Here is a 22348-nt window from a genome sequence, read left to right as displayed (position 1 = left end):
TCCAACAACCATTTTAAGCATCTATACAGTAATCCAACAGGTGGAAGAACCATAATTAACTGGATAGAACACTTTTTTGTTGCATATTTAAGTTGATAGACTATTTGGTAGCAAGTAACAAACCCCCAAATATCATGTGAGGCTGGGACTTGAACTCATGACCTTGAGGTCAAGATCTGAGAGCTGAGATCAAGAGTTCAACACTTAACTGACTGAATGCTCCCCCATGCCCCCAGGCTGGGATAGTTTAAAGAAACACACGAGGGAAGCACAAATCTCATGGGAGCCAGAAATGTCCATTTCTCAGGATCTACGACAATTGTCTAGCATCAGGAATTTGTGATCTGTAATCTAGTGTTTTGTAGCTCTGCTACTCCTTCTGTATCTCTTGATGTCTGTGTCAATTCCAGACTATTGACTAATTCACTATTTCTTCATTCAGCAGAGAGGAGGCTGATGTGCCCAGCTACTCACCACCACTCTTGACACACTTTCTTTCTAGGCTATGTCATAAGTGTCTCTTCTCCTGCCCTCCAAGGCCATCACTGGCCATCGTGTTCAACAGCCCAAGACCATGCCCTCAGTGGGGATGTGGAAGGGACATCACATCATAGAATGGGGCAGGGGGAATCACTAGCATTTCCAGTATTAGTTGTTTCTGTTTTTTTCTTAAGGAAAAATACTGCTGTGTTACACATCACTATGCATGTTTTGGGCATGGCTTGTGCAGTATGTAGGAGGACTACCACCTCCTTTAATCTGGAAAGCATATAGTTCTCAGGACAGTCTTGGTTCCGTTACACCCCTTGACATTTGTAAGTGGACGTTTTTCTAGTTGATAGCCCTCCTGATTTTCATGATTTATAGAAGCCTTGATTTAAATTTTCTCTCTCCCTTCCAGTCAAAAAGTACTTACTCAGGGATGCCTGGGTGGCTCAGTGGTTGAGCGTCTGCCTTCAGCTCAGGTCATGATCCCGAGGTCCCAGGATCGAGTCCCACATCGGGCTCCCTGCATGGAGCCTGCTTCTCCCTCTGCCTGTGTCTCTGCCTCTCTCTCTCTCTCTCTCTCTGTCTCTCATAATAAATAAATAAAATATTTTTTAAAAAAGTACTTATTCAGTGCCTTCTAAATGCTAGACCCTGTTTTAAGCACTAAGATTACCACAGAGAATAAGATATTGAATATCCCTATTCTAATGGACCTAACTTTCTTGCAGGAGAAGGCAGAGAGTATAGAAAAAAATTAACAATGAGATAATTTCAGATGTTTCTTCTAGGAAGAAAATGAAGCAAGTGTCTGAGAGACTGCCTGGGAGTCAAATACTGCTTTCTGATGTATATCCAGCACAAGGTCTTTACAGAGAAAATGTCTCCACTGAGACCTGACAAGTGCAAAGGAGCCAGGAGGTCTCAGGAAGAGCATTCCAGGCAGAGAAGATAGATGTGTATGAGCCTGGGGGCAAGAATGAACTTGGTGGGTCCATAGAAGAGATCTCAAGTCAGTGTGGGTGCATCATGGGAGCCAAGGGACAGGTAGAGACCTACTTTATAACCCCTGCCCCAGGGTCTGCAGAGAGTATTAGATAGACCCTGCCATTTCCACTGATCTTCTCACAGTTACCTCCAACTTGCCTGCCCAAAGCATAACTTGTTGGTTTTCCTCTTAGCCTATACTTCTTCCAAGTCTCCTTCAGCTCAGGAAATTAAACCACCAATGTTTCATGTTACCCTAACACCTTCTCACTTTCCCATCTAAATTGCCTCATCTTGCAATCCTACATGCAACAGAAGCTCAAGTTCGTTCACTTCTGCTCATGTCCATTACCCTCATCCTCATTAAATTACCATGATCTTTTGCCTAGATCAATGCCTTGGCTTCCTGGCTGATTCTCCACCATGGTACAACATTTGTTCCATTTTCTAATTAGATTGTGTTTTTTACTGTTGAGTTTTTAGAGTTCTTTATACATTCTAAATACTAGTTCTTTGTTGGAAATGTAGATTGTAAATATTTCCCCCAGTCTGTAGCATATCTTTCTGTTCTCTTAACAATGTCTTTTGCAGAGTAAAATGTTTTAATTTTGATGGAAGTCCAATTTGTCAATTTTTCCTTTTATGCTTTTGGTGTCATGTCAGAGAACTCTACCTAGTTTTAGATCCCAAAGATTTTCTCCTATATTTTTTTCCTGAAAGCTTTCTAGTTTAACATCTTACATTTAAGTCTGTGATCCATTTTGAGTAAATTTTTTTGTATAAAGTGTCAGACTTAGGTTGAGATTCTTTTTGGGAGGGGAAGGGGCTACTGATGTTCAATTGCTGCAGCAGAATTTGTTGAAAAAGCTACTTATTCTTCATTGAATTATTTTTGTACTTTCATGAAAAGCCATTTGGGAATATCAGTTGGGTCTATTAGAGGTTCACTATTCTGTGTGTCTGTGCCTCTGCTAGTAACACACAGTCTTGATTACTCTAGTTGTATAATAATTCTTGAAATAGGTAAACTGATCCCCCCATTTTATTCTTTTTCAAATTGTTTTAGCTATTCTAGTTCCTTTACCTCCTCATATAAATCTTAGAATAGTCTATATGTATAAAACAATTTTATTGACATTTTTGTAGGCATTGCATTAAATCTGTATATCAGTTGGAGGAGAATTTGTGTGTTGAGTCTTCCAATCCATGAATTTGTTTTCCAGTGTATGAATACATTTACAGTTGATCCTTGCACACTGCAGGAGTCAGGGGGCACCGATCCCCTGCACAGTCAAAAATTTGAGTATAACTTTTGGCTCTCCTCAAAACTTTACTAATAGCCTACTGTTGACTGGAAGTCTTAATAATGTAAATAGTCAGTTCACACAGATTTTGTATATTATATGTATATATTCTGTGTTCTTACAATAAAGGAAGCTAGAGAAAAGAAAAGGTCATTAAGAAAAATCATAAGGAAGAGAAAATACATTTACAATACTGTACTGTAATTATTGGAAAAAATCTGTGTGTAAGTTGACCTGTGCACAGCTCAAACCTGTGTTGTTCAAAGATCAACTGTATTTAGATCTTTGAATTCTTTTACCAGCATTTTGTAGTTTTCAGCATGCAGGTCATGTTTTGTTAGATTTATGCCCAAGTGTTTTTTGAGTGATTGTAAATGTTGTGTTTTTAATTTCAGTGTCCACATGTTCATTGGTAGTATGGCTTTTTGTATGATAGTACAATTAGGTTTTGTATTTTCTACATAGATAATCTTGGCATCTGAAAATATGGGCAGTTTTATTTCTTCATTTCCAATCTATATGCCTTTTGTTTCATTTCTTGACTATTAAACTAGCTAGAACTTTCATTACTAGATCTAATAAAAGTTGTGAAAATGGATATTCTTGCTTTATTGCCAGTTCAGTGTTTTATCATTCAGTATAATTTTAGCTGTAGGTTTTTTGTAGATGTTCTTTATCAAGTCAAGGAAGTTCACTGTATTCTTTTTACTTTTTAAGATTTTATTTATTTATTTGAGAGAAAGAGCAAGCGAGAGTGCAAGAGCAGGGGGAGGGAGAAGCAGACTCCTTGCTGAGTGGGGAGCCAGACTTGATCCTAGGATACCAGGATCATGACTAGAGACCAGAGGAGAAGGTGGCTGCTTAACCGCTTAACCGACTGAGCCACTCAGGTGCCCCAAAGTTCCCTGTGTTCTTAGTTTCCTGAAAGGTTTTTTTGAGTTTATTTCCTGAGAGTTGTTTGTTCTTTTTTTTTTTTTTTAATCATGAATGGGTATTGAATTTTGTCAAGTGTTTTTTCTCATCAGTTGATAAGATCTTGTGATTTTCCTTCTATAGCCTGTTAATATGGTATATTACATTAGATTAAATACATGAGTTCAACTTGCCATCCTACGATTGGAATCCTGTTTTTAATTTTCAGAAATTGAATTGGAACATTACGTTTACCTCAGTCATAAGATACAAAATCTTAATTTTTAGCTGTTAATGTCAGCTTCTTATTTAAATGACTACAAATGTTTAAAATGCTATTGTTGTTATTAATGGACATTTAATTGAACTAGTGATTTTGAGAATGAGTATATATCCTTTCTAAACCTTCTAATCAGGAGATTCAGTTGATAAATTATCCATTAAAAGGAGGTCTGCTTTAAAGAGTAATCAACCTTTATCCCATTTTTGCTTTCATTGGAAGTTGTAAATTACTGAGTTATCTAAGACCATCGGTTCTGGAGATAGGAGCAGCTTGGGTGAAGCAGCCTTCTTTGAGCTGCTAGGAGAATAACCTCAAATTTTTTTTTTTTTTTTTGTGGGCTTTTAGAGAACTGGAAAGCTTCACTTAAGTATTTCATAAAATTAAACATGGGAAGGACTATTTCCTTTATTTTTTTAAAATATTTTATTTATTTATTCATGAAAGACACACAGAGAGAAAGGCAGAGTTGTAGGCAGAGGGAGAAGCAGGCTCCAGGCAGGGAGCCTGATGTAGGACTCGATCCTGAGACCACGGATCACGCCCTGAGCCAGGGGCAGGTGCTCAACTGCTGAGCCACCCAGGCATCCTGGACTATTTCCTTTATTATTGATTGTATGATGGAATCTACTTGTAGGTAATAGGTACGGGGATGATGACTTGGAAATAGTTTTTAAAATGTTAAATATATTAGAAACCAGTCTCTACATATTCCTCTCCTTACCACAGACGGCTTGATACATCTGCTATTCTTCTTTCTCAACACTCCTCACTGAAGAACTCTGTCCCTCACTTACTTAAACCTGGCAACATCTGTTAGCCATGTCAGCCACCACATGTATTTTGGCAGCTTTCTGGGACTTAAAGTTTCTTTTCTGGGAAAATATTGTGAAGTGCAGTGGACATACAAAATCTATTGTTATCATCATCACAGCTATTTGGATTACAAACTCTCTACTTGAAGAGGAAAAAGTATTCCACAGTCAAGATGAGTTCTAATAAACTGCCTATTATTATTATTCGATTTCTTCCAGGCATTTTTTATACCTCTATAAACTGTCATTTTCTGTGCCTTTTAGACCTGTGCGAGTGAGTTTAGGTCAATTGAGGCTTTTCCATTTGTGATTCAATTTTCTATTCCTCTGCCTTTAGTTCTGCCAAGAAATAGTTCTTGGTGGATTTCATTTACTCTTTGGCCCTGGCTTAATGGCTTCTGCAGGGTCTCAATTGGTGTGTTTTCCATTTACACACCACCATCTACAGCAGCGTGAGGGATCAGCATTTGATTCCTCTGGAATTTGCTTCTTTATTATATAACTACTCTCATGCAGCTGAATATTATATACAACCATGAACTCACTAATATCCAGTGTGACTCCCCCCCCCCCCAAATTTTTTCTGTTTTTCACACATCACCGAAAAGGATACATTTTCATTATTATACTTATTCCAAGTTTAGGACTTTGAAAGGAAAGAAGACCAACCAAATACTGGATCTGAGCAGCTCAGAACCATTAGTTTGATCTAGGGGGAGGGTGAGGGTGAGAGGAGACTTGCCTCAAAATTTTGAAGGCTGTATTTTGGTTAATACTGAAGATTCTCTCTCTCTCCTCCCCCTTATGGTTTTGAATATCTTTGTTCTTTTTAAGAAGTTCCATTTAAGCTTTGTTTTTCATATATCTAATTTTTTCCTCCCCAATTAGATTGCATATTCCTTGAAGAAAAGATCTTTAAAAATTTATTCTGTATTCTCACAGCAAGGAGCATTATGCATATATTGTAGTTGCTCAACAAATGGGAACTAAATGTTTTCCTGTAGCCTCTAGGCTCCTGACGTACAAAATAGGCAGGATCCAGTCCTTGCTCTCAAAGGGCTTACTGTCTGTTAGGAAGATGTGAAGTACATAAAAATATATGACCTGAGACATGATAGCAACCAGGAGAAAGATGAGATCAAAGTGCTCGAAGACTAAGCAGGATAGAATATATAGCAGTAAAGAAGAGCTTCATGAAGAATCTGGTGCTTGAGGTAGGTTTCAAAGAAGGAGTAGGATTTGGAAAGGGGTTTATTATAAGTAAGGAATGAAAAAGAAAAGACTGCCATTTTAGGTAAATTCCTGCATGAGCAAAGGTGTGGCGCTGGGGAGTCCAGTTGACAAACAGCTTGTTTCCTACTTCCATGGCAGTAGAGAGAAGGCAGGGGATGTGTGCACACTCCCCCAGGTGAGGTGTGAGCTGATCCCCAACCCTCTATGACACCTCTGTTGGGTGGTTAACCAGCTGAACATGTGCATCTGTGGAGGTGGAAGGCTCACCACCTGTTGAGGTCCCACCTGTCATCTGAGCATTCCTACCATTGGGGCCTGGTAGGAAGACTGGCAGGTGGAAAGGGGTCTGAATGAGAGGGACTTAGGAGGTCCAGATGAAGAGTGTCCAGGTATTTACTTTTTAAAATCGTGATTGAAGTTGTGAGTTTAGTAAAGCTGTAATGGCAGCTGTGCAGGGTGGTGGGAGGTGGGAAGCTCTTTCATAGTGATAAAAACCTAAAGTAGAGGGATGTTTAAAGGAATAGAACAGAGAGGACACACACAAAAGGCTTTTATAGCATGGACAATGTTTTTGAAAATACTAAACTAACCTGTTCTTGTTCCCAGAAACCCCTAATTGTTCCTCATTGCCCTGCAGCTTTCTGTCCATTGTGACTGAGATCTTTATTATTTCTGGAGAGGGGTGGAGACTGCCTGGATGAAGCAGGCATGGCTGGGTTTCCGGGATCAAAACGAGAATTTAAGATGATGTGGTTTATGTATATAATGGAATATTACTCAGCCATTAGAAATGACAAATACCCACCATTTGCTTCGACGTGGATGGAACTGGAGGGTATTATGCTGAGTGAAATAAGTCAATTGGAGGATAAACATTATATGGTCTCATTCATTTGGGGAATATAAAGAATAGTGAAAGGGAATAAAGGGGAAAGGAGAAAAAATGAGTGGGAAATACCAGAAAGGGAGACAGAACATGAGAGACTCCTAACTCTGAGAAACGAACTAGGGGTGGTGGAAGGGGAGGTGGGCGGGGGGTGGGGGTGACTGGGTGACGGGCACTGAGGGGGGCACTTGACAGGATGAGCACTGGGTGTTATTCTATATGTTGGCAAATTGGACACCAATAAAAAATAAATTATATAAAAAAAAAGATCCATAGGAGACCATCTGAAAGCAAGTGTTTTACATTTCCAAAAGCAGAGCTTTGTTGACAGAAGGAAGGAAGGAAACAACACAGTAACAAGAAAGGGTCTGTGCTCTCCTACAAGCCAAAGCTGACAGTCAAAGAATTCACAGTCAACCATAGCGTTGATGCAGGATGTGGCATCAGGACTGTTTTCCTGAGAATGGAGAAGAAAAACTCAGGCAGTAGGCAGGAAGTAGAGGAATTCTAGGAGGTTAGGCCCTTTCTCTCCTGTCCAGGAGCATGTGTATCCGGGGGGAAGGGGAGGCACAGGCGAGAGAGACATTGGGGCACTACCTTCTGGGAGGGTCAGACAGTGCCTGGCGCACAAACACTTGAATCTGACTGAAAAGAATCGCTGGGTTGCAGTGAGCACACCAGGACAGGAGAGGACAGGTGGCCTGCTCCAGCAGACTTGGGGCACAAAAGCAAAGTTAAATTCAGTTGTCAAAAATAAAGTTCTTTTCTTCCAAAGAAGTCATAGTCGACACAAATTTTTACCTTGGCAACACTTGGAAGAGGTGAGGTGTTCAGACCAACTGCCAAGGGGTGGATGAGGCTTTACCACCACTTCACACTTCAGAAATTGAGAGAATGGTCACTGACTTGCCAGGGTTGTTTAGTTGGTGCACGGTGGAAGGATGGGAGCATGGAGGTGCCGCAGAATCCTAACTTCTGATTGAGAACCGGGGGACATCAGAAATCATCTAGGCCCCCCTAGAATTTTCCCAGAGGAGAGGTCTTAAACAGAGGGTGATCCACTCACAGCTGCATACTGGGGAGGGCTGAGACATGCTTTCTGGAGTTTATTCCTAGCCCCATCTATGCCTAATCAGCCTGGAAAAATTAATACCCATTCCATTTGACATCCATTCCCTTTATTAATTGTGTGTGGACCTGAGTGAACTTTCTGGCAGGCTGATTAAGTAATTATCTTACATTCGTGTAGAAAGCTTGTGCTTTGGGGATGGAAGTTTTTTCATCTTTAAAATAGGGACGATAGATCTCTGATCCCTTAGTCGCATGTCATGAGGATTTAGAAAAATACCCTTGTTTGTCATATGTTTCCAGCTTCATGGAATTAGCCTAAGGGTTTTCATCTCATTTAGGAGCTGTGGCAGCTCTACCGAGTAACTACTGGTTTGGGTTCTTTGAACCCAGAGCACAGCTAAAGTTCTAGGCTGGAGCTTAAGCCCCGCTGGCCTCGGTGCTTGAAGTGCGTGGCTGTGAAGGGTGATGGGGATCAGGGCTGAGGCCTCCCAGGGCCAGACTGGACATGGCAGCTTCATGGAGGAGGCCGCACTGCGGGGTGGTGTTTGTGTTGAACAAAACTGCTCCTCACCCTCATTTTGTATGGCTCTTACTTTCCCTGATCCCTTTCTCAAAATATCTTTGAGGTGACATGTAAAGTCTTGGAAGCTTTGTGGACAGTTGCATTTTCCTGTGTCATTCTTGGTTCCACAATTTTCTGGAAGGAATTTAGCATCTGAATTATAGTAAATTTTATATATTTCCATTATAAGTGTAGAGACTGAACAAATAAATGCAAAGTCTAGGGTGCCTGGGTAGCTCAGTTGGTGAAACATCTGCCTTTGGCTCAGGTCATGATCCCGGGTCCTGGGATAGAGTCCCGTGTTGGGCTCCCTCCTCAGTGAAGAGCTTCTTTCTCTCTGCTCCTCCTCCGGCTTGTGTTCTCTCTCTTTCTCTCAAATAAATAAATAAAATCTTTTTTAAAATGCAAAGTCTATGTTAATGAAAGAGCTGCAGATGTCATGAAATGATACATATATATTTGGGGGTTCAGTGAATAAGGCACCACTTTCCCTTACCACCTTTTATTCACTCCTATTCTTGATACTTAGTCTATAATGGGGAAGGGGGTTTGTGGTGTTGGTCACTTTTCATCAGAGCCCAAATCCTAAAGTCAAATAAAGCAGAGGGAAACAAGGTCCCCTTTTGAGATTCAGCTCCCACCCACTTCCTGCCTGTCTTGAGCTGAGACTCAGTCTCCTCACTCGCGAAGATGGCGTGGGCTCTCCCCTGTCCCACACCTTTCCAGCTATCTCTTGCCTTCTCACTCTTCTCCCCTGCGACTACTGAGCAGGGGAGAAAAAGTTCTCTGTATTCAGAATCTCAATTTCCTTCCTCCTCCTCTGTCACTGGTACCCTCGTCCTTTGTCATTTGTACCCATGAGTCCACTGAATAGGTTCTCTGCAGGGTTACCAGTGGACTCCGCGTGATTCAGCATTTTTTTTAGTACTCAGTTTACCTGATTTCTCAACATCTGACATTGTTGATTTTGCAACATCTGACATTGTTGATTTTGTGTCTTTCTTCTTGAAAGTATGTCATTAAAATTTTGACAGACACATTTTGTTAAGAGTAGGGCCAACCCATCACCCCCCACCAAGTTTAAGAAAGGAAATCTAAGCAATGTTAACACTTATTTTGAGCTTCTGAAAGTTCTGTACCCCTCTTCAGTCACATTCGGCTTCTCTGCTCCTACAAGGTAACTATTCTTCTGACTCTGGTGTTTGTAGGGTCTTAGGGTCTCAATATATATATCTTCCTCATCTGAGTTCTGTCAGTATCATCCAGCCAATGACCATCAGAAATGCAGTGTTTGGCTGTGCTGGGTCTATTACTTGTTGCAGCAAGTGGGAACACACACTGTGGAGAATTGTTGGTGTGGGGAGTGGTTCTCAGTAAAAGAGTGGTAGAGAGAACCTGTTCTATGAATTTGGGTTTTAGTTGAATGATTTGCAAGAGAGTCTGAGGAAGTAGAGATTTTCTCTAAATAGATGCTGTCAAAGAGCAGAGGTTATTCTCTGATTAGGTATCTCAATAAATCTTCTCTATGGAGACACTAAAGATAACGTGACTGGCAAAGAAGTAGCTTGGCCAAGAAAGGGATGTTAGATATTCTGTGGGTGACACAGTGACTTTGTTTTTTGTCTGCAATTGGACTAAATGATGAAGTGGACTTATTTCGTTTCTTTTATCATGGTCTCACAGTAACCTTGTCTGAGTCTGCTGTTCCTTGAGATGGTTTATGTTTAGTAGGAGAATCCATGGCCTTGCCAGGAGTGTTGGGGCAGCTTCTGAACATCAGAGGATTGCCATCCTTTTTTTTCTTTCTCATTTCTGAACAAGTTGAGAAACTGTAATCAGGCAGATGGAAACCAAAGTATCAGCTTGGTGATAAGGTTAGTTTAGAGAACATGTGGTGAAAATGGCTTTCCTGATGTTGGACCAAGGATAGCGGACTCCCCCACTCAGTCACGAGTAGCACTGGCGATGCTCAGGCCTACCGCCCTGGGCCGTTGTCTCAAGGTCATGACGGTATAGAGTTGGAGGCCGTTGGAGGTTCTGCAGACTCAGCACCAGATGTGCCTCTTGCTCTGTACTTTCCCTAAGTTGTCTCATTCACTCTTAGGGTTCAGTGATCATATTTTGTTGATGACACCAGTCTAGTATCTCCAGGCTAGACTTCCTCTCTAATAGGCTTATACCCCATCTCTAGGTGGATGTTTTAGAGCACTGCAATTTAACATGACCCAAATTCATAATCTCTTCCCTAGATTCTATGTCCTGATCCCCACAGCCTGATCCTACAGCTTCACCCCACACTCCAGCCACCCTGATCTGCCTGCATGGTCTGTATCCACCATATTGCCTTACGCCTCTGAGCTCTGCCATTTGGCTATTTCTGCCAGAAATGCTCTTTCATTCTTTGTCTGCCTTGCTACCCTCTTCCTTCAAGGCTACCTCGGGTGTCATCACCTACAGAAGGCCTTTTTGGAACCCTAGGTTGGGTTGAGTGCCCTGCTCTATGTCCATCTCTTCTTACATTTAGCTCCTCTATTATAGCAATTAGCTTATTGACTTATCTGTTCATGTGTCTGTCTCCTTCACTATACCTTAAACTCCTTGAGGCCAGGAGCTCTACCGTGTTCATCTTTATATCTTGAGATACATCTATATTTGTGTATTTGTGCTTTGATCTTATGTCTATGCATCTATAGATGAGTGAGTAAGATAGCTATCTATCTGTATTGATAGAGCTAGATGTCTAATACCTTGAACTAGACTTAGCACTTAATGAGTGTTCGGTAAATGTTTGTTAGGCTACTTGTGCCATCTAAGGACTTTGTTAACATTTTATCTAGTCCTAGAATGACCAGAGCTTTGGTAATTGTAGTATTAAAAATAGTAAGCCAAGTATTTTTTAATCTGGTTATATTTTACTTTACTCGGGATATATTTCAGAAAAGTAGTATTTAAATTGAAGTTTGTAAAAAAAAATAAATTGAAGTTTGTAAAGTACACATTTTCCTATAAATTACATGATATTTTCAGCAGTGGTTTACTTTAATTTCCGATTGGCTGTCATAGGTTAGAACTCCTAATAGGTAATGATGTTAAGTAACATCATTATCAGTCAAGAAAGCATTTTTCATTTTATTTATAATTTTTATCTGTAAATCATAAATTTATCTATAATTTTGAAGTTAAAGGCCTTTGCAAAATGGCTCTCCTGCCCTCCTATGAAGGGAATGCAGGTGTCTGGCATGGAAACCAGGGCCCCTGCCCCGCAATCCCGTGTCCTTTCCCTAGGGCCCCGCATGCTGAGTGGCCTCTGCTGGCTGCCCCTCCTCTCTCTGGGGGAATGGGAGGCTGAATGTGGTCACAGGCAGAGCTCTGCAGGGGAGGCCCTGGAACACACCTGGTGCCGGGGAGAGATGGGCACTGTGTGGAGGGGGCAGTGCTGAGGGGGCAGATGGGGCTGCAAGGGAGAGACAGGTGCCAGTGACCTGAGAACAGACTTGATTGAATTCCAATTCCTATGTAAGCCAGGATCTGGTTTTCCGATTATCACCTCCTAATTTGGTTTTCTCAAGCAGTCTTCCTTTGAAACATCTGCAAGTTCTTCGCACCAGTCAAAATGAAGATGAAAGCAGTCAGGATACCACCCACTGTGAGGATTTTCCTTTGTGTTCCGCAAAGCAGTTTCACATCTGTTTAACGAAAATTGACATTACTTTTCATCACCTTTGCAATGAGGAGGATCGTGCGCCCTGGAGGAAGAGTTTGGCCTTCCCAAATACATTGGGCAAAGAACACAAAGTTTCCATACTGAGGGGCATGCTTGCTTTTCGGCTTTGGGTGTGACACTGAAGGCAGTGTGTGTTCTGCACTCTGTCAGTTTCCTTGGTCACTTCTCAGAGCCGGCGTGGCCTGGGCAGGTGTCCCCCGTGGAGACCGTCTCCTTGTTTTCTCTTCAGCTTCTTTGGTCCTATTCTTAGACTGAGGCTGTAGAATGTGTAACAGAGGTGGCCTTCATTTTGTTGTGTTTGTGCTTATGCCGGTTGTATGACTAGGCCTGCAAGTGGGAAACCAGCCTCAGCCAGGCACTGGCCCGCAGCAGGGTTCGCCCACAGTAGCTGCAGAAAGTCCTTAAGATCTTGTCTCATTATAGGCTTTTAATGGCAAGAAAGCAAGGTTCATTAAAAGCTGAACCCTTCTTTAGACTGTCTACTCCACAGAATAATTGCATTTATATCAATCTTGAGACCCATTAGCTTTGTGCCAGGAAAAAACTCCAACTCTTCTTTCTAGATAGAAGAATCTATAAAAAAAAATAAATTAATAAACAATGCCAGTGACAGAGCCCATTGCATTTCTTTTCACCTTGCCCTTGGGCATATGAAAAAGGTTTGAACACTAAGGAACACAATCAGACCAAAATAATTTTAGCAAAGTATTAGACAATAAAATGGTGAATATTTTGAGTTCTCAATTTTTCCTTTTTTAAAAAATTTTTTCCTTTTTAAAATTAAGACAGTATGCATCCTTAGTAGTGGACTTGGAGTGGGAGTGGAAAAACCGCAATCAGAGGCAGTAGGTGGCTCAGTTGGTCAAGCATCTGTCTCATGAGTTCAAGCCCCCTATTAGGCTCCGTGCCCAGCCTATTTAAAAAGAAAAGAACAACCTTAATTAGATCTTTCTATTTTATATCCACAATCATTTAGGGATTCTCTCCAGTGTCCCCATTTCTACACAATAAATATACCTTGAAAAGTTCATCTGAGAGTTCTCTGGTCCTTCAACTGGAGCAGTCTTTCCCTGCTCTGAACTACGGCAGCATTTTGTTTCTATTATTAATGATTGATCACAGTCCCCCATATCTCAGTTATTTTTTTATACCTGTCCCTCCCAGAGGACCTTTACCCTTGTGAGGACAGTTGACCATGCTCTTTATCCCCTACTATAGTCGACACGGTCTCTTTCACACAGTAAATATTCTGCACATACTTGATGAGTGGGTGGATAAAATTCATGTTAACTGGAACATCACTGCAGAATTTCAGAAAAAATATTTTCTGTGTTCATGTCATTATGGAGTGTAAGCTTCTTACAATGAGCCCGGGCTCATCTTGTGCAGTTGCCCACTGCATTGCAGGTGGCTGTAGCCGGGAGTGAAACTCTGTGTGTGTTTTGTTCCTTTGACATTATGTGGTGCCATTGTAGAAATTGTAGCAATTGGTGCAGATTCACGTAAGTAATCAAAAGGATAATATTCCAATTTATCTTTCAGGAAGAGGCATTTTCTGCCTGTCTTGGGCAGCTTTGAACTGAGAGCTGTTATGTATCAGAATAATGATGTATAGTCAAAAGAAGGAATCTGGGAACTCTTCTCACAGGAGAGACTTGAAGCCCTATTTTGAGAAGCAGCTTTTTTTGTTGTTTGAAGTTTTCCTTTGAACCCAAGGAATATCTCTAGTACCAGCAAGTGAAATCAGAACACTAGTATAATGACTCATACCATTTGGAGCACCTGGAAAATTGCATTTTGGAAGTATCCTAGGAATTTTTGAGATTTCTCCAAAGCAGTACCTGCCATCCTTTTAATAGTGACTTGGCAGGTGTGACAGCTAGGTTGTGCCCAGGGTCCATATGATCAGGCTTTTGGTCAGAAAAGTTTGCTTATGGTTTGTGGTCTCATGTGCACAGCCCTGAAATATTGTCCTAAAGCTCAAACATTGTTGAAGAAGCTCAAGAAAACCAGCCATGTTCCCATCCACTGTGCCGGGAATTGAGCTAAGCCTTTCACTACGAGTGCCGTTTGGAACTCCTCCAGCAACTTGATGAGAACTGTACCGCTTGGTGTAAATGGCAGTTTGGGGAGAACTCTTCAGATTCATCACAAATTTCTTTTTCTTTTTTCTTTTTTTTTAAACTGGGCTTTTGGAGGATGATAGGAATGTGAGAGAGTTACTTTGAATTTTGGGAGTGTCGTTCCGAGACAAGAGACATGGAGTCTGGAGGTCCTAGTTCTAACTGCTTTCCACCAATGCTGTAACTTTGCATGAACATCAGCTACTTCTCCTGGTTCATTTTTGTGGTCAGGGAGACCATGTCAGTGTCAGGCTTGTATCTAGGGGGGTTTGGCCTTATTTTGGCTCACACTGCTTGCATGTGAACTTTGTGCCAGGCACGATGCTGAACACTAGATGTGCATGATCTCGTTTGCTCTCGGAAGGACCCGAGGCCCTCTTTGTGCTCCTGTATTTGGGAAACAAAGGCTGAGAGAAGCCAAAGAACTGCAAGATTCAGATAGTCCTCACCCTAGAACCTGTCCTTTCAACCACTGAGCTGTACTGATAGGATGGAAGGGGCTAGGAGATAGTGCTTCGGAGAGTCAAAACAAATATAAATGTAAAGTCTTATCAAGGCACAGTACTGGGGAGAGCAGGTGCTTGTCTGTGCAGACAGTTCGGAGAAGGCCTCCCCTCTCCCTGTCATTGCGCAGGCTGAGCCATATCCACACATCCAAAACTGAACTTGTCTTTCTGCTCATCTTCTGTTATATGTGTTGGTTTTTTCAATGGTGGCCACAGCCTATGAGTCGCACCAGCTAAACCCTAGGCCTCATTCTTGATGGAACTTTCTTTCTCCCCCTCATCTGATTGGTGTCCAAGTCCTGGAGGTGGTACCCAAGAAAAGCTTCTTGAATCCACCCTCCCCCTTGTATTTAGTGGTGCTGCTTCCACGTCCCTTGGTTGGAACACCCTGGTGGTGGGGCGGCTTCTTGCCTGGCCCCTCCAGTGCTGCTCTTTGTCTCTCCAGCCCGTCTCAGCACTGCCCATTTGCTAGAATTCAGTTCTGATCATGTGACTCTTATATCTAAAAACTTAAATGGCTGGCTAACTATCACCTATAGAATGAAGTTTAAATTCCCATCATGATGTGAGTGCTGGTTGTCATTTGTGCAGGCTGTGATTATGAAATACTGTAGGCTGGTGGATTAACTAACAAATGTTGATTCACACCATTCTGAAAGCCAGAAGTGCGAGATCAGGGTGTTAGCATGGTCAGGTTCTAAGGGGGCTCTCTTCCACACAGGGATCTTTGCTGCTATAAAACCTGTGCCTGCTCCTCTCTTGCCTCCTTACAGCCCAGCCCTGTGCATCATGCATTCCTCAGCCTTTCTGCTCTTCCCTGTTACCATGAACACTTGTCTGTGTGGTGAGCTATAGAGAAACCCTATAGCAGAGTGATGAATAGCACAGACAACAGAGGCATACCACCGGGAGTAGGAGCCCAGTTCTGCTCTTTCCTTGCTAGATGACTTGGGCAGGTGACTAATCTCTGCCTCAACATCTTTATCTGCAAAATGGGTATGATATTAATAGAACCTGCAGCATAGGAGATATCAGAGAAGTTGGGGGAAGATGTAGATAGAATGGAGTTGTAGATAGAAAGGCCAAAGTTTATGGAAAGAGCATGGAATATTTTAGAGTGATACAGAAAACATGTTAGTGGAATGTTACATAGTATTAGCCAATAAGAAGCACTAGGATGAAGTACTCTGTGCCGTCTATCTTATGTATAAACAGGACATGTCTGTTGTGGCTAAATTTCGTAATAGGAGCAATGTCCTGAAATATTTTTAGGTAATACCTAAATAATCAGTTAATCTCCCGGCACAGACAGTTTGACAACAAGATAGGCTTGGCACCAGGTATGGGGAGTAGGTGCTGAAGAAGGCATAGAGAATGGCTAGAACAGGTGCTCATAGGCGCCATGGGGAGCAGTCTTAAGAAACTACCTGCAATCAGCACAAGGTTTTATTTTCCTGAAAAATAATAATGTATCTTGCATTTATGTAATATCGGACATCCTCCTGTTACTGTTTTCTATATTATTGGTTCTACTTCCAGATGGAGATAGATGGCACAAAGAGAGAAGGCTTTGCTGATCCAGCCTTGTGAAGTTTCTAAAATAATTCTGCACAATCCGTGCTTTCTCCAGTCCCATTACATAATAACCACTTTCTAAAAGAAAGCCCCTCATTTGTGTGCCACTGTCTTCCTTGTAGGTGGGGAAGTAAGAGAACTGAAGGCTGGTAGGCCATTTATTTCACCTGCAGTTGTCTTCTTACCCCAGATTGCCAGTGGAGCATGAGATAACAGCTGAGAGTGGCCATGGGCACCCTTTCAGTGCAGGGGAGTCCAGCGGTTGCTTCTCCCTGCGTGTGATGGGCCGGAGCCTGGTGGCACCTGTGCCCTCCTCCCAGTAGGCAGGTAGCAGACCAGACTCCTGCATCGTGTGGTGCCGCCTGGGGCCCAGGGTCGGGGAGCAGGAGACTGGCTGACACCCGGGGGCAGGCAGCACACACGGTCAAGAGAAGACTGCAGATGGCAGACAGGGCAGGCTTTGGCCAGTGCCTGGGTCAGCGCCCCGTACACCCGAGCGGGGAGCCTTACCAAGGCAGAGCCCAAGATGCAGAGGGGAGACGATGCTATGTGTGTGCCCCCAGCTCTTCCCTTCAGGACCCAGGGCCATTTTGCATTTTGAGACACAGGTAGGTACCTACAGACTGCTTCTCTTCAGAGGCCCATTCCATCCCGGTTCTGGGGCTTTCTGTGCTGTGTGTGTTCTCAGCTTCCCACTCATTCTCCGTGGCCCTGCTGGTGGGCATTGCCTCCTCTCACTGCTTCTGTCTCATTCTGCACGTCTCATAGCTTGTCTGTGCCTGATGGAAGAAGGTGCCTATGGTGGTGTTCGGGGGGGTGGAGGCATGCTCACTGCATGGGAGAGTCACTAGCCTCCCCGAATCCCAGGTTCCTTGTCTCAGAGGAGGGATTGATGACTTGCCTGGGCTTTAGGTGAGACAGCAGATGATGCATGAAGCCTAGGGAGTCTCAAGGGGTGCTCAGTGGCACCCCTGCCATCCTAGGCTGTCTGAGCAGACATCAGCTCTCTGCCAGCACTTTTATCTTGCTCTGAGAGCTCTGTGCCTAGAAATGCTTTAAAGCCATTGGGTGATACATGGTAGAGGCATTTGGTAAACATTTTTTAAATATTTTATTTATGTACTTATTTATTTGAGAGAGAAAGCAAGTGAGCGAGGGGAGGAGCAGAAGAGGGAGGGAAGGAGTCTTAAGTAGGCTCCACCCTCAGTGTGGAGCTTCACACAGGGCTCGATACCGTGACCCGTGACCTGAGCCCAGTCCAAGGCTTGGGCATTTAACCGACTACACCACCCAGGTGCCCCAGTAAGCCTTATTTCTTGTCCTCCTCTTCCTCCTGTCTGTGTATACGGTGTGTGCATCATGTCATCAGGAAGGAAAGAACCAATTTCCCTCTCTGTGCTGCCCTCACTATAACTAAACGGGGATCCATCTCACCCCAGAACCACGTGAGCCTTCATGGCAGAATGTGATGCGAGTCATGCTGCTGACCTCACCTTGGAGCTGGTGGGGACTTCTCAGCAGCCCTGCCTGGCACCTGTGCAGGGCCCTGTGCTTATCATTTAGGTGGAAGGTGCTTGGCTGTGAGCATTGCTCACTTTTAATCTGTGCCCTCCTTGTTAATTTCTCTGGAAGCTGTGCTGGGTGGCCTTGGGAATGTGGTTCCCCCAAGGGTTGCCCTTCTCTGAGTCTCTGCCAGTGCCAGAGCTGACTTTGGCCTCCACATGACACATGGTACGTGGCCACGGCATGGGCATCTCCTTTCACCATGCTTTGGAGGAAAAAAGTGAGAAATCAGTGTTTGGCAGGAAAGAATCCCATAGTGATGCCAGCCAGCATCTTAACCATCTGAGAGATGTTCTCTTTTTCTCCTTTCAAGGAAGAACATCTCTCAGTTGATTAAAAATTCTACTTGCTAGAGTGCTTTTTAGTTGAGCTGTCTTCAACCTGATATGTGGCTCTAAGTTCCTGGCATCTGCTTAGAAGCACTGGAGTGTTGCAGACATATTCTTTTCCAGCCCCAGCTGTGGGGCCAGGGCAAGGCCCACACTGGGCATAGCCAAACCGGCATTATTTCTAGGGATAGTATGAGTTTATGTAGCTGGTGAGGGATATGGAAATGCAAACCACAGCTAAATGGGGAGACAAAAATTTATATAGAGAGAAACGGTGCTTCATGCCACATCTGAGGGGCTGGACAAGCTCATAAATAGGAAGGTTCATTAAGAGTTCAGAAGCAAGAAAAATTGGACATGATGGGTGCAAAATGAGGAACAGGTCTCAGCAAGCAGTCCAGGATTATTAAGGGTGATGAGCAGGATAGCCCAGTGGGTAAGAGCAGAGTTTTAGCATCAAACCAAGCTGGATTTGAAAGTGGGTTTGGCCACTTGCCAGCTCTGCACCTTGGGCAAATTACTTCATTGCTGTAAGCCTCAGTTTCCTTATCTTTCATGGGGGATCATTAAAGTTAGCTCATAAGATTGTTAGAAGGATTAAATGAGATAATGTTTATAAAGTGCTTGGTGTGATGTCTGGCCCAAAGTAAATGCTCAGTAAGTGGTTGTAATTACGAGCAATGAGGGGTGTTGGAAGCCTGGTTTCACAGGGTTCTCATCTTTGGGTGCAGGGCGGCTCCGGCAGCCACAGAGAGCCCTGTGGGAGTGAGCGGGAGACAGAGGCAAGGCAGGTCTGTCTGCAGGGTTTTGGCAGCTGACTCAGCCCTGCATCTATGCTGGAGACACCTTCCTGTTGGGGAAAGCTTCTTTCTTGGGCTTATTCTGAATCCCTTGAGTAATGCCTTCTTGTGCCAGGGCCCTTCTCTCCTCTCACCCTGTGGCTCCACAGCTGCCACCTGTGCCAGCAGACCCCTAGGACCCTTGAAAAACGGCTGGAGGTGGCAAGGTGGGGTGAGGATGGGGGCAGAAGAGTAAATCTGTGCATATTCAGGGAGCCTGTCTCTATCAACGCTTCTCTTTGAAGTTCTGCCAGCAAATTAAAAGCAAAATCAAAACGAGAGAATAGCAAAAAGAGTTCAGACCTGTTTGCTGACATTTTGGCATGTGCAGGCGTTCCTTCATTTTCTGACTAGCAGACCCCAATTGCTTTTACCACATTTCTTTTTTCCCGTGTCAAAGTAGGGAAAAAGGAATCAGAATGATTCTTTCAGGAGACCAGTGTGGAGTTGAGGAGATGGCAGGGTATTCTCAATGAAGACATTCTCCACTGATGGGTAATCAGCCCCACTCCTTTGGGACACTCTCTGCTGACCCCTGGGAAACATGCTGTCAGAGCCCGGCTCTAGGGAGGACCTCACAGAACAGACCCTCAAGGACCATTGTCAAGGCCGAGTCGAAGTCCTTTAGGAAGGGAGGGGCTGTGCTCCTGGCAGTGGCCTGGGCATGTGGCCTGGGCATGTGGCCTGGCAGCAGGTGTCAGTGGGGTCCAGACACAGGAAAGTCACTCTGAGGAGGGCCCAGCGAGGCAGGCACCATGGGCTATGAAATTCAATGTTGACTGGGGGTCATGAAAACAAGTGCAGTCAGGAGGTTAGTAACCCCCCGAAGCAAAGTCTCTAGGGGTGTCAGGAAGGTTCAGCAGGGTGAGAAAACAAAAATATGTTATATTTCATTATTCTAAGAGTACCTTTTTGTGAACACATAACAATACTGCCAAACTCATATGTGACTTACAAACAAGTAAATCGACATATTTCTATGTTGTCTTATATGTCAAAAGTTGCTTATCACCTGGAATGTGCTGTCATGTCTGATGGGTTTGGAGATGGCTGATCATGAGTGCCAAAGTCAGAGGAAGTAAGCAGCAAGACTGCTGGCATGATGGAAGTCGCAGCCTGCGTGGACCCCTCTCTGCGGGGACAGAGCCTCAGGCCCAGTCCAGGAGTCTGGTATCAGGGCTGGGCAAGGTCAGGGAGGGATGCCTCAGACTCATCATGGCCAGCTCGGCTGGCACTCTGGGTGTCTGGTTGTTGACTTCCCTTGGAAGCCCCATCCCCATCTGAGAATCTCAGATTTGGCTGTAGCGCCTCTTCATTCATTGTCAGGCAGCAATACTGATCTGCTTCCCCCCTGGCTTCCACTATTCATTTGCTCTCAAGAACATACCTGGGGATAAAGCATTTGGCACTAGAATAGATAGATGCTGACTAAATACTCGCAGGAAAAAGAAACCTGCGTTCCAGAAAGCTGTGTGACACCTGGGAAGCCCAGCTCTAATGCTTCCAAGTGGATGTGGTTTAGGGAGATTATGCGCTCTTAGGCTAATTTTCAGGCCATTTTAACTTCTTTGCAAGTACCTCAGCCCTAAACTAGTTGTGCATAACAGGCAGATGATTGGACTCAACAAAGCAGTTGTAGGACTTGGTTGTGTATACTCATTTCCTTTAAGAGAAGGCAGATGGAAAAAACTTAGGAAAGTCTGTAAATAGCATGTACTGGGAGCAGGCAGTGCGAGCTCTACGGTTTTTCAGCTCTTATAATGGCTTTTATCTATTCTCTGTTGAATTTTACAGAATGGTGCTCCACTTCTGCTGTATGTTATTGGTCATTCATATCAAATTCCCAGTACAAAATGGGAGGCAAGCACACAGCAGAATAAATCCAGAGGCAGGGGCAGCCGGGTGGCTTAGTCCCTTAAGTGTCTGCCTTCAGCTCAGGTCATGATCCCAGGGTCCCGGGATTGAGCCCCACATAGTGCTTCCTGCTTGATGGGCAGTTTACTTCTCCTTCTCCACTGCTAATGTCTCTCTCTCTCATGCTCTCTCTCTCTCTCTCTCAAATAAATGAATAAAATCTTAAAAAAACCCAACAACAACCCAGAGGGAGACCACGTTATGTGTCACATTGGAAGCTGGTTACCATACCCCGCATAGATGAGTTTGTCCAAGATTGAAAGAATTATAAATGAAGCCAGCCATGTGTTTGAGTAAAGTTTATGGTGTTACATACATTTATATTACATATACATTCTCGAGAGCATTTGGAAGCTCCTTGAACAAGAGTCCTTGCATGATGCCTTTTCCACACATGTCCAATGATGATATATTTATTCAAGAGATATAACCTCAGTTTATGTTCTATTAGTACAGCTAATCCTTTGACTGAGGTTAACTTGTGCTATTGCCATCAAAGAGCTGATTGTATGAGCCAGAGTGGAATAGACTCGTACAGCAGCCTTGGGGCTTTGGTCTACCACTTCCTGGCCCAGTAGACACTGCTTGTTTCTTTCCCCCATCAACCCTCTTGGCTGTCCCTGCACACAGGGTGGAGGTGTCTTATAAAATTTATTGCCACTCTTTGAATGGTTTCCTTTATCACTCACAATGCCTGTCATTGTAGCGTGCAGTACTGCCTGACCTGGTCTCCCCGTGAAGCCACTGTCCTTTCTGCTTGCTACTGACCCTGATGAAATGCCATCAGTGGGGCTTGTCCGGGAATCCTTGGTGATTTGAGCATCTTGTGGCCATTAATAGACACATCTTGGCAGGCTCTCTGTCATAGTAAACAGCTCCCATGACCAAAATGTTCAACAGGATCTGTTGAGTAAAGTGCATACACCCATCCTTCTACTTCTTAGAATAGGTACTTTGGTCCTAGTCCTAGAATTTCTGACTTCCACTGTCCCCATTTGGGGTGAACTTTGGACTCTGAACCAAACTTAGGCTCATCTGGGTTTTACCCTCTAAGATCTTCCACTCTAAGATGAAATAATGGGAGTCTGAGAAACCCATCCATCGCTGGACCCTTTGGCATAGGCCCACTGTGTGCTCAGCCTCTCTGCCTTAAATGTTCAGAAAGTGCTGTAGATTCCTTAAACAACCCCCTATCTAGATACCCCAGAGAAAAAGTTCTCAGGGTTATCCTGGCCCATG

The 22348-nt window shown here is 43.6% G+C and overlaps 1 protein-coding gene across 27 annotated transcripts in view; it reads left to right on the top strand.

Moving 5' to 3' along the window:
- The window catches only part of CSGALNACT1 (chondroitin sulfate N-acetylgalactosaminyltransferase 1), a 327304-nt gene that overhangs the window by 213235 nt on the left and 91721 nt on the right, over positions 1 to 22348 (top strand). Inside the window, exon 1 of one of the 27 annotated variants that reach the window (XM_038559890.1) lies at positions 16600 to 17072. The exons of the other annotated variants lie outside the window; for them this stretch is intronic. The gene's annotated coding sequence lies outside the window, so the exon portion shown is untranslated. Of the gene's footprint in view, positions 1 to 16599; positions 17073 to 22348 lie in introns of those variants that run through there. 27 annotated transcript variants of the gene reach the window in all.

Source organism: Canis lupus, chromosome 16 (assembly GCF_011100685.1).
Source record: "Canis lupus familiaris isolate Mischka breed German Shepherd chromosome 16, alternate assembly UU_Cfam_GSD_1.0, whole genome shotgun sequence".
In the NCBI taxonomy this organism is placed as follows: Eukaryota; Metazoa; Chordata; class Mammalia; order Carnivora; family Canidae; genus Canis; species Canis lupus.
The sequence above is the reverse complement of the archived record's forward strand: the minus strand, read 5'-3'. Positions and strand labels throughout refer to the sequence as shown.